The 10659-nt window shown below is 39.4% G+C and overlaps 1 long non-coding RNA gene across 1 annotated transcript; it reads left to right on the top strand.

Annotated features, from left to right (window-relative positions):
* The first annotated feature begins 113 nt into the window (after window positions 1-113).
* Window positions 114-8093, top strand: LOC141567263 (uncharacterized). The gene is made up of 3 exons (XR_012489776.1): window positions 114-425; window positions 2686-2727; window positions 7418-8093. It is a non-coding gene; the product is annotated as an uncharacterized LOC141567263 (long non-coding RNA).
* Window positions 8094-10659: the final 2566 nt, after the last annotated feature.

Here is a 10659-nt window from a genome sequence, read left to right as displayed (position 1 = left end):
AGCGGCCCCGCCGCAGCCACCGGCCTTACATAGGGCGCGAGGCCGAGGAGGGTTCTGGGGTTGGACCGCAAGGCCCGCCCCGCCGCCCGCGGAGCGGCCCCAACAGGGGCGGAGCTGGGGCCGCGCGTGACGGCGGGTGGGCCGCCGCGGCCTCTGCGAGCACCTGGGACTCAGTCCCGAGGCTCCAACCAGAGGAGCCCTGGCTGCCTTTCGGAAGACGGCGGGACTCGTAACCTCGGTGTCTGAGCCAAGCTGACCCAGCCCGGAGCCAGGGGAAGGGACGCGTTGGCGATCGGGTAGCGAGGCTCAAGTACAGTGTTAAAAATACTGCCCCCATCTCACAAGTGTTTGCTGAGGCCTAGAGGGTACTGCAACTGGCCCAGGGTCTCACTGCTAGTTAGCTGCCCTTGGCATCGCGCATCCTGGTAAGAGTGACAGGGATTGTTTTGAAACCTGAACTGTAAACTACCCAACGGAGAGGCTGGGAGCAATGACTTTTAATTCTAATACAAGTGCCCTTTCCATATTTGGTCTGTAATAAGCCCTTTTGTTGTCCTTTAGCGACTAGAACAAATGTAAAAATTTAACTTCAAGATTATTGACAATCCCAGCCTAGGATTAATATTCTTCTGAGATTAGTTATTTCTGCACAGGAGTTAACTCACAGTTGACCGCCAATTTTTAAAAAAGTAAAAAAAGAAAAAAGTGATTCTAAAGCTTCACTGTCCAATACAGTAAGTAGCTAATTTGTAATTTAAAATTTTCTAGTAGCCATATTAATAAAGTTACCAGATGTAGCCAATAAAAATATAGGACACCGAGTTAAAATTTGAATTTCAGATAACAGTTTTGTAGTGTTAAAAAAATATATGCAAGGGGCTGCAGGTTAGCTCATTTGGTTAGAGCTTGGTGCTCTTTACAACAAGGTTGTGGGTTCGATCCCCACATGGGCCTCAGTGAGCTGTGCCCTCCACAACTAGATTGAAAGAACTACTTGACTTGGAGCTGATGGGTCCTGGAAAAACCACACTGAAATAAAAGTTTTAAAAAATATATGCAAAGACATGAAAGTCAAATGGAACTGGGCATCCTGTATTTTATCTGGCAACCCTACATATTACAAAAGTAAAAAGAAATGGGTGAAATTAATTTTAATAATATATTTACTTAATTCAATATATCCAGACATCATTTCTTCATGTAATCAATATAGAAATTATCGATTTCACATTCCTGTATTAAAAAATCATTGATCCACAGGCCGGCCCAGTGGCTCAGGCTATTGGAGCTCTGTGTGCCTAACTCCAAAAGCTGCCAGTTCGATTCCCACATGGGCCAGGGGGGCTCTCAACCATAAGGTTGAGGGTTTGACTCCTCAACTCCCACAAGGAATGGTGGGCTCCACCTCCAGCGACTAAAATTGAACCTGGCACCTTGAGCTGAGCTGCGGCTGAGCTCCCAGATGGCTCAGTTGGTTGGAGCACATCCTCTCAACCACAAGATTGCCGGTTTGACTCCCGCAAGGGATGGTGGGCTGTGCCCCCTGCAACTAGCAACGGCTGTGCCCTCCACAGCTAAGATTGAAAGCACAACAACTTGACTTGGGGAAAAAAGAAAAAAAACAATCGTTGGTCTTTTTTTACAATCTTAAGAAGCCAGTGTGTATTTTATAGTACATTTCAATTTGGATTAACCACACTTTAAGTGCTCAGTAGCCACTTGTAGCTGGGTGGCTATCTTATTGGACGGCACTAAGGCCTTTAAGAATTAAGGCTGATAAATTTAACGTTGCAGCATATTCTTTTTTATAATACTAGTGGTTTAGTGATAGAGAATTAAATGTACAGTTTTAAATGTAATCTGTCGGATAAACACTTCAATAGTGATTATATTCTAAATTGGAAAAAAAAAAAAGAGAATGAGAAGCTAACATTACCAGCAGGTTTCACACAAGGAAATATTAACATTTCCATAAAGCATAATAGATTTTTAAAAAATTAAGATAAAAATGTTAACACAGATATTGGTCATTTCATTTACATTTACGGTTCAGTATTCCTGCTTCCTAAAGATGGTTTGTTATGCCTTCAGAAATGTACTTAATTCTTTCTAACATCTTACCTCAAATAACAGAACTTTTCTGGAACTAACTGGAAAGGAAAACCAAGCTTCTTGAAAATAAACTTGTTTCTTGTATCGACTCTCAAAGTTATTTTAATACTTCAAAATAAATGAAAGTTTCTATGAAAAGACTGCTGACTTGTGTCCAGACTGAGGAATAGAGTGAAGAAATAAAAAGGAGTCACTATAATCAATCTCCTACATTACTAAAATCAAGTAGGCTGAGGCCTAAGGAAATGATTCTATTCTTATTCTAACTACCCTGGGAACTTAAGCTTTTTGAACTTTCCAGTCCTGCATCAATGCCTGGATATACATCTGGACATATACCAGACCTCCAGATAACCCCCTTATTATGCCCTGAGGGACACATGTAACCAGACCACCTGACATCTGACTGATGACCCTCCTGGACCAATCCCAGAACAACCTATAATTCTCAAGAATGTACTTTTCACTATAAGAACTCACCTTTTCTTTGTTTTTTTGCTGGGTTTTTGCCTAGCTGTGTTCCTCTTTGCAAACTCTAAGAGCCTTGAATTAATCTTTATCATTTATTTCTAGCCTTCAGATTCTATATGAGTTCCTTCAACAAGACCAAACAAGGTAAAAAAAAATCTTATTTCAAGAAATACCAGTTGGGCATCAGAAAACACTCCTAAAAGCATTTGAAAACAATTCAATAAGCTACCAAGAAGAAAACAAACCAGGGCATCCGGATGGCTCAGCTGGTAGAGTGCAAGCTCTTAACAACAAGGTTGCCGGTTCAATTCCCACATGGGATGGTGGGCTGCGTCCCCTGCAACTAAGATTGAAAACTGCAACTGGACTTGGAGCTGAGCTGCACCCTCCACAACTAGTTGAAGGACAATGACTAATGGGCCCTGGAGAAACACACTGTTCCCCAATATTCCCCAATACAAATTAAAAAAAAAAAAAAAAGAGGAGAAAACAATCCATGTGTCATAGATGGCTTGTCCACCTGCACAAAACAAAGAGCAACCTGGAAAAGTGCCTTCTAGTTCTTGATGCAGCAGGATTATTACATATCTGAATGTTATTATTGTGTAAATTAAATCTTTTAAAAGAGAGATTGAACTCTAAATCTGAGAGAATCCAGTGTGTTATTACCTGAGGCCTTTTAACACTTCTAACTTCTTTATTCAGCAAATATTTGAGTAGGCTGTTATGTGCCCAAAACTGTTCTGGGCTCTGGGAATAGAGGAAAGAAACAAAATATTTGTTCTGTTGGAGCTCACATTTTAGTTGGTAGATGGTGAAACTGACAACTTGAAAAAATAAATACAAATTTCAAACATAGGCATATTGCAGGTTCAGTTCCAGACCACCTCAGTAAAGTAAGTTGCTAGTGAAGGGTCTCACCTTCCATTTGTAAAAAATGCAACATCTCTGAAGCACAATAAAGCGAAACTCAATAAAACGAGGTGTGCTTGTAGTGGTTGCTCACTCGAGGGTTGTGAATTCACGACACAGATAGAAATACAGAAGACAGATTTATTAAAGTAGGAGGAGGGTGAGCTGGGCAGTCTGCTGGAAACTACTGCCTTGAGTCTTTTAGTCTGACTTTTTTTTTTTTTTTTAAATTTTTAAAAGGGAATATTGGAGAACAGTGTGTTTTTCCAGGACCCATCAGCTCCAAGGCAAGTCATTGTTTTCTATCTAGTTGTGGAGGGCACAGCTCACTGGCCCATGTGGGAATCGAACTGGAGAACTGGGTGTTAGGAGCACTGCGCTCTAACCAACTGAGCCAACCGGCAGCCCAGTCTTATATTTTCTAACCAGGATGTAAATTGCTCAGTTGGGGTAGGGGAAGGTGTGGTTAAACTGGTTATCACAACCTTTGCATATATTATGTAGATTTAAATTGCAGCCAGGAGTGGATCCCATACTGATGATAAACCTCTCCCTGCAAGGGCCAAAGTAAACAGAACCATTGAGGGTAGGGAGGCAAAGAAAAGAAAAAGAACTTTTTAAAAGTCCCAAGCTAAATTACACTTTTTAAATTGAATTATACTAGAGTTCCAAATCTCAAAATAGAAGATTTAGTGCCACCATTACACCCCCCTGTCTTACTAATGCCTGTAAGTGAGTGGTAAGTGCCAAAAAGATGTAAAAGAGAGTCAGTGGGTGGCTACTTTAGATTGAATGGTGAGTGAATACTTTTCTGAAAAGGTGATATCTGAGCTGAGATACAAGGAATTAGAAGGAACCTATCTTTGTGAAGATCTGGGAAGAGAGTGTACCAAGCAGAAGAACAGCAAGTGCAAACGCTGTAAGGTATGGACATGTGCTTGGGTTTCAGCAACAAGGAAGATCAGCGTGACAGGAACATAGTGATCAATGTGAATAGTAATGGCACGTAAGGTCCGAGACATAGACAGGAAGCCAGTTTACATGGAGACTAAGTCTTCTAGTGACTTGAATTTTATTCCAGGTGCAATGAGAAACTCTCAATATGTTTAAGCAGAGAAAAAAAATAAGATGTGATTTCTGTTTTTTCCTTTTCCTTTTTTAATTTTTCAGTTACAGTTGACATGCAATATTATTTTAGTTTTAGGTGTACAATGTAGTGATTAGACATTTATATAACTTTTGAAGTGATCACCCCAATAAGTCTAGTACCCATCTGACACCATACACAGTAATTATAATATTATTGACTATATTCCTTTTTCTTTTTGCCAACTTTTTCTTTTGGCCAATTAGTTTCCATAGAAAGGACTTCAAGAAGAGGATTAAGTTCAATTTCCCCGTATATTGGATTTTCACTATCACTATTATCATCGGTTTTATTAACCTCAGGCAAAGTTAATTTGCCTATGATTTTAGTATTATACTATATTCCCATTGCATTTACTATAAACCTGGTGTCATTACAATAGAAATCAGCATGACAGAAGAATTTTTAACCCTTCCCAACAAAAAAAGTCCCCTTCCCACATACCATATATTGTTGTTTGTTGAGGTGGATACGACGCCAGGATTGGGTAAATTCAGAATTCCAGTTTGATCGGAGACATAACCATTTACCTTTTTGATTTAATATGGCCTGTCTACTTTACATTGGAAGCAATCAAATGTCATTCATTAATCTGATTTCTGCTAGTTGTATAACTGGGAACTATAACTTTAAGGTTTAATAGGGGTCAGGGCTGTAAGAACATAATGGTGTAAATTACAATTACTACCTAAAAATTTCTAGAGGCCAGGAGGACACTAAATTTCATAAATAAATTTTCTGTGCCTCAGCAGCCATTATAGAGGGCCATTTAAAAAATATATATATACATCCACATCAGATTCTATCTGAATTAATAGAATTAGTAGTCTATGTTGAGTTAGGGGGTAAGCATAAGTGGGATCTAATATAAAATTCCTTTCTCAATATTTCTTTTCCACTAACCTACAACTTCACTTGTCCTCAGTTTGTCTCCTTTTTCTCATTCAGAAATAATCAACTTACTAGGACATACTACTTCCTTTTAACTTCTCTCAAAAATACATACACATCCCTTTTCTTCCTTCTATAATAACATTCCTTCTAAATTTCAAAACCATAAAAATAATATTATTGATAATATAAAAGTTATCTTATATACCTTCAGCAATTATTAACAGTTGGGCTATATAAGTACAAGTTTTGAGAAAAGCCTAAATAACAAGCATAACTATCTTCATTACTAATATTATTAGGAGACAGGCAAAGACAAGTAAACAAATAGTTATTTTAAGTTCAATGTCAATTATGTAGATACACAGGCCTCTCGATATCTTGGGGTAGCTGTCTAACCCTGATGTCAGTGGCTTCTCGTCCTTGAGGAGTCTTTGATATCCACTGATAGGTCCCTTCTGACAAAGTTGGAGAGTCTTTAATTGATGTCTTCTCCAATCGGCAAAATTTCCTGGTTGTGAGTCGTGTTCCTTGAAATCTTCGTCTTCTGGGAGCACACTGAAATGAATCGGTTACTAATTTGTCTCTTTCTTTCAGATAATTGATGTCCTTGATAATAATGTAGAATGTCCCCTTTTAGTAAGATTGGTTCACATGTCCCTTCACATAATGTGAACAATGACCAATGAGGAGAAAGCCTGTGTTTACCGAAAGTGTATCTCAGGTTGAGAAGTACTATAAGGAGGGCTTTTGGCCAAGGGAGATTAAAAGCTTCTGAAAATTTACCTAGTTGAGTTTTAATTTACTATTTGTACACTCTACCAATCCAGAGGACTGGGGGATAAGCACAATGAAAATGAGGTAAAAGAAGCCAAATATTACAAATAGATTATATTATTGGCCTAGTGAAATGAGTCTCTCAGTTACTATGTAACTCACAGGGAATTCTCCAATTGGGGATTATTATTATTATTATAAATAATTTACCTACCAGTAAGTCTGTTGCTTTCCTGCAAGGGAATGTCTCAACCCAGTGAAACAACAAACAAATCATGACTAATACATATTTGTATTCTTGAGATGGTGGCATTTGGATAAAATCCAATTACCATACCTCAAATGGACCTAAAGGAAAAGGGAAATGTCCTTGGGACCCATGGAGTGATTTTCCAGGGTTACATTTGGACAGATAGAACGTCTGCTGTACATCTTATGAGCTACAGTAGAAGGTTTTCAATAATATTCTTTACTCCATGAAACCATCTTTCTAAGACCCCAATGCATTAGCTCATGTACATGCTAAGCTATATCTGTTTAGGTCAAAGTTTTCCCCTTTTTGTTGTCATATTTTATTTTCTTCTTCTGCAGCTGTCCATTGGAACTGTAAAAGAGCCTTTTAATGATTTAATAGGGAGAAGAAACATTCTCAAGTCTGGATAATTTGGCTGTTTATTGTTGCTGGTCTAGCTGCATATCAACTAAATTATTTTCTTTTGCTTCCATGGTGGCAGCCTTAGAATGTTCTGGAATTTTGATAATTGCCAGTTGTTTCGGTTACTGTTTTGATACGGGCCAAAGGAGTTTCTTAGCTCCTTAGTTCCTGATCTTAATTAGCTTTCAAATTAGCTTTTTAATCTTAAACAGAATATTGTTCCTAGCCTGAATCATAGGAAGCCCCCTTCCCCTGCTCCAGGCCATTCCAGGCCCAGCTCCTGGGTGAACACTGCCACCTGAATGACCGGATTAACCAAAGAAAACCACAGCCTCCACAAAGCTAAACAGAATTTCTATCACACAGCCACCTTGCATGGATGGCTTTGGGTCTTGCTTCTTGGGCCAACACTTTTAACTCTGTTTAACCAAAATCTATTTTTCCTCATTCAGGGGCCTTGGCGATACAGCGGATACCCCAGCAAGATTACCAGTCCCAACCAAAGAAGCCAACACGGTCTTCCAGGCAGATCTCAAGACCCCTTCCTCTCATCTAAGATCAGATAGGGAGAGTTCCGTGAATCCCCCAATACGTAGGGACAGCTCCATGCCTGTGCCCAGCAGGAAGCAGATACAGAAGAAAAGACCTCCTGTCCCTCAACTTCCCATATAGATTTTATGGGGATCACATCTCTCAAGGGGAAAACAAGGCAGGCATTGGGTCTCTACATTCTTGCACATCCAACCCAACCCACAGAATGCGACCGCCCAAAAGACCTCCCCTCTCTGTCCAAAACTTCCCCTTTTCACTGTAATTATCTACCCCTATGAGGAAACAAATGAGTACAAAATACCCAGCTAGACTAAACCGGTCACTCACACCTGCTCAGTAAAAGCCACAACGACCTTCATTTCACCTGGGCCTCATTATACCATCATTATAATATCATACATATGCCTGGAAGTTCATTAATATCATTAGAACAGACTGAATTCTGGGAAGGAACATGCGCAGTCTAAAAAGATGAGGTAATAGCCCCTTGTCAATCACAGGTGTCAATCAAGTGGTCCCATGCCTGGAAAGAAACAGCCCATTCTAGAGAAAAAAAGGATAAAAACTCCAAGTCGTCGCCAGTCAGACCTCTCGAGCCTTGCCTTTGCTAGGGGCCTGCTCCAAACCCTTTGGAGTGTACTTTTTCTTTTAATAATGATCCTTTGAGCCATTCTCTACTGCTCGGGTCTGCTCCTGTTCCTTTGGAGTGTACTGTCTTTTCTAATAAACTACTCTTTCACCACTTTATTTCTGTGTCTCGTTCAATTCTTTGCTCAAGACGCCAAGAACCTGAACAGCACGCCGAGGAGGGCCCACTCTCTGGTAACAGTATGATATCTAATTTAAGTTCTGCAAGCTGCTTTCTGTTCTAATGGGCTGCCCTGAGGAAATTAAGAAGGCTTGCTGCTTCCACAACATTCCAAAGTTGTGAGCTACACCAAAGGTATAGCAACTGTCAATGTAAATATTGGCTATTTGATCTTTGGCTCATTTACAACTTCCTGTTAGATCAGTTATTTTCGGTTGTTGGGTAGATCTTATTCAGGTAAATAAGAAACTTAAATTTATGTTTACCATGGAAGTTACTATATATCCAGCTTGGTAATGTTTCTGTTTATCTTTCCCATAAGAGTCAGCATTATCATTCAGGGTTACCTGTAAATCATTCCTAGAAACAAGAAGGTGGTTGGTAAGAAAAACACACTTGTGGATGTCTGCATCCTGTAAAGAGGATAATAAAGTTGCTGAGTCAGACTGTTACATTGACTTAAAGTAATATTAGGTGCAGAAAGCAAGAGTGCTTTATAAGAAGTCAGTCGGCTGACAGAAACGTTGTGTTCAATAAGGAGTTAACAGAATGAGTAACATAAATAAAGGAGCATCTATAACTATCCTGTTTGCATAACATGACTGTAGCAGAGATGGCTGTCATGCAGGAAGAGAGCCCTTTAACTACTGAGTTTAACTGTCTAGATCTTTAGCTTGTTTCCCTTCAGGGTTCCATTGAGTTGGATCAGATTGACCTCGTTTTGATAAGATATATAGAGGCTAAGCCTTAATGAAAAACTTGGAACCTAATTGAGAGCATGTAGTCAGACCCAGGAATCCTTTAAGCTGTTTTTGTTATTTGAAGAGGAAGGGCTATTATTCCTCTAAGTCTAGGTTAATTAGTAGCCTATCTTTAGATATTAGATAACTAGGGTATTTTACTTGGGGAAAACAGAATTAAAGCTTGTCCTTTGAGACCCAATGTCTTTTATGACTAGCTATTGTAATAGGTAAGTTGTGTCCTCTTAATAATCTAATATTTCCTAGAACATAAGAGTAAATTGTCCATATATTGGATTAGAGTAGAATTTCTGGGAAATTCAACATTATTTAAATCAGCTTTTAGTATCTGAGAGAAATAGGTGGGACTCTCTGTATACCCCTGGGGCATTATTGTCCAAGTAAACGCTGATCTTCCCAGATGGAAAAGCAAAAAGATTTTTCCTTTTTTTAAATCATAGGAATGCTGAAAAGGGCACTACATGAATCTATCACTGAAAAATATTGGCAATACGCACAGGATTCGCTGATAACAGGGTATGTGGATTTGGAACCACAGAATATCTTTATAACTCCGAGATCCTGTGCAAATCTCCATCCTTTTCCATTGGATTTCTTTACTGGAAGGAAGGATGGGAGAATTACAGGCACTCACACATGGAATTATAAGCCCCCCTTTTAAAGGTAATCTTGTATAATGAGCTAATTCCAGCTAGTGTATCAGGCCTCAAAGTATATTGGTAAATATGCAGTAGAGGCAAAGTATTGTCCATAGTTATTTAAATAGGAGTGGCTGACTTAACCTTGCCAATATCTGTACTGGAAAAAGCTTAAAGTTGCATTGGAACATCCTGCAACAAACATTCAGTCAGTCTCAAGACTAGTTTTCTCTCATGTACTTTCGTTTAAAATCGTTTTCCCAATCTGATTCATTTAGTTTTAAGTACATTTCACCCTTCTGGGAGGATATGTGAGCATCATTGGTTAGAAAGTCTCACACAATCAGGTGATTTGGGGCAGATTTAAGGGGTAAAAATATATGTTGCCCCTTAACATTTCCAAGTTGGAAGGGAACAGGTACTGATTTTAAAAAAAACAGACATTGGTTGATTAGCTATCCCTACCATTTGTACAGAAGCTTTACTCCGAGAGAGGGTGACTTAGCCGGGTGGTGTTAACAGATAAAGTAGCCCCAGTATTAGTAAGAAGGGGAAATGCCCTCAGAGTCCTTGGAGCAGCCCTATGCTCGCTTCTATTTCTTTTCTTTTTCTAAATCCCATTTCAGAGTTCTACAATCCTTACGGTGACCTGACTTTTTACAATAGAAGCAGACTCCTCTACAGGGGTTTCCCTAGCAAAACTTATTTAGTAATTCTGTTGTTTTTCTCTCAGAAACCAGTAGGTGCACTAATTGAAATAAATCAGAAAAGCCAGGGCTATGTGTTCTAACAGTTAATTTAAATTCGTTGTGAACTCATCAGAGTCCTAGAGAAGGTTGGGGGAATCTTTAGTAGATTCCTTAGTTCTGCCTACATATAACGTGATGCCCTTCCACCCATGACCAGCTCCTCTCCAAAGAGAGCTGCAACAGAGG

This window comes from Rhinolophus sinicus, linkage group LG10 (assembly GCF_036562045.2).
Source record: "Rhinolophus sinicus isolate RSC01 linkage group LG10, ASM3656204v1, whole genome shotgun sequence".
Taxonomy (NCBI): domain Eukaryota; kingdom Metazoa; phylum Chordata; class Mammalia; order Chiroptera; family Rhinolophidae; genus Rhinolophus; species Rhinolophus sinicus.
Note: the sequence above shows the minus strand (reverse complement) of the source record. Positions and strands in the feature narration are given on the sequence as shown.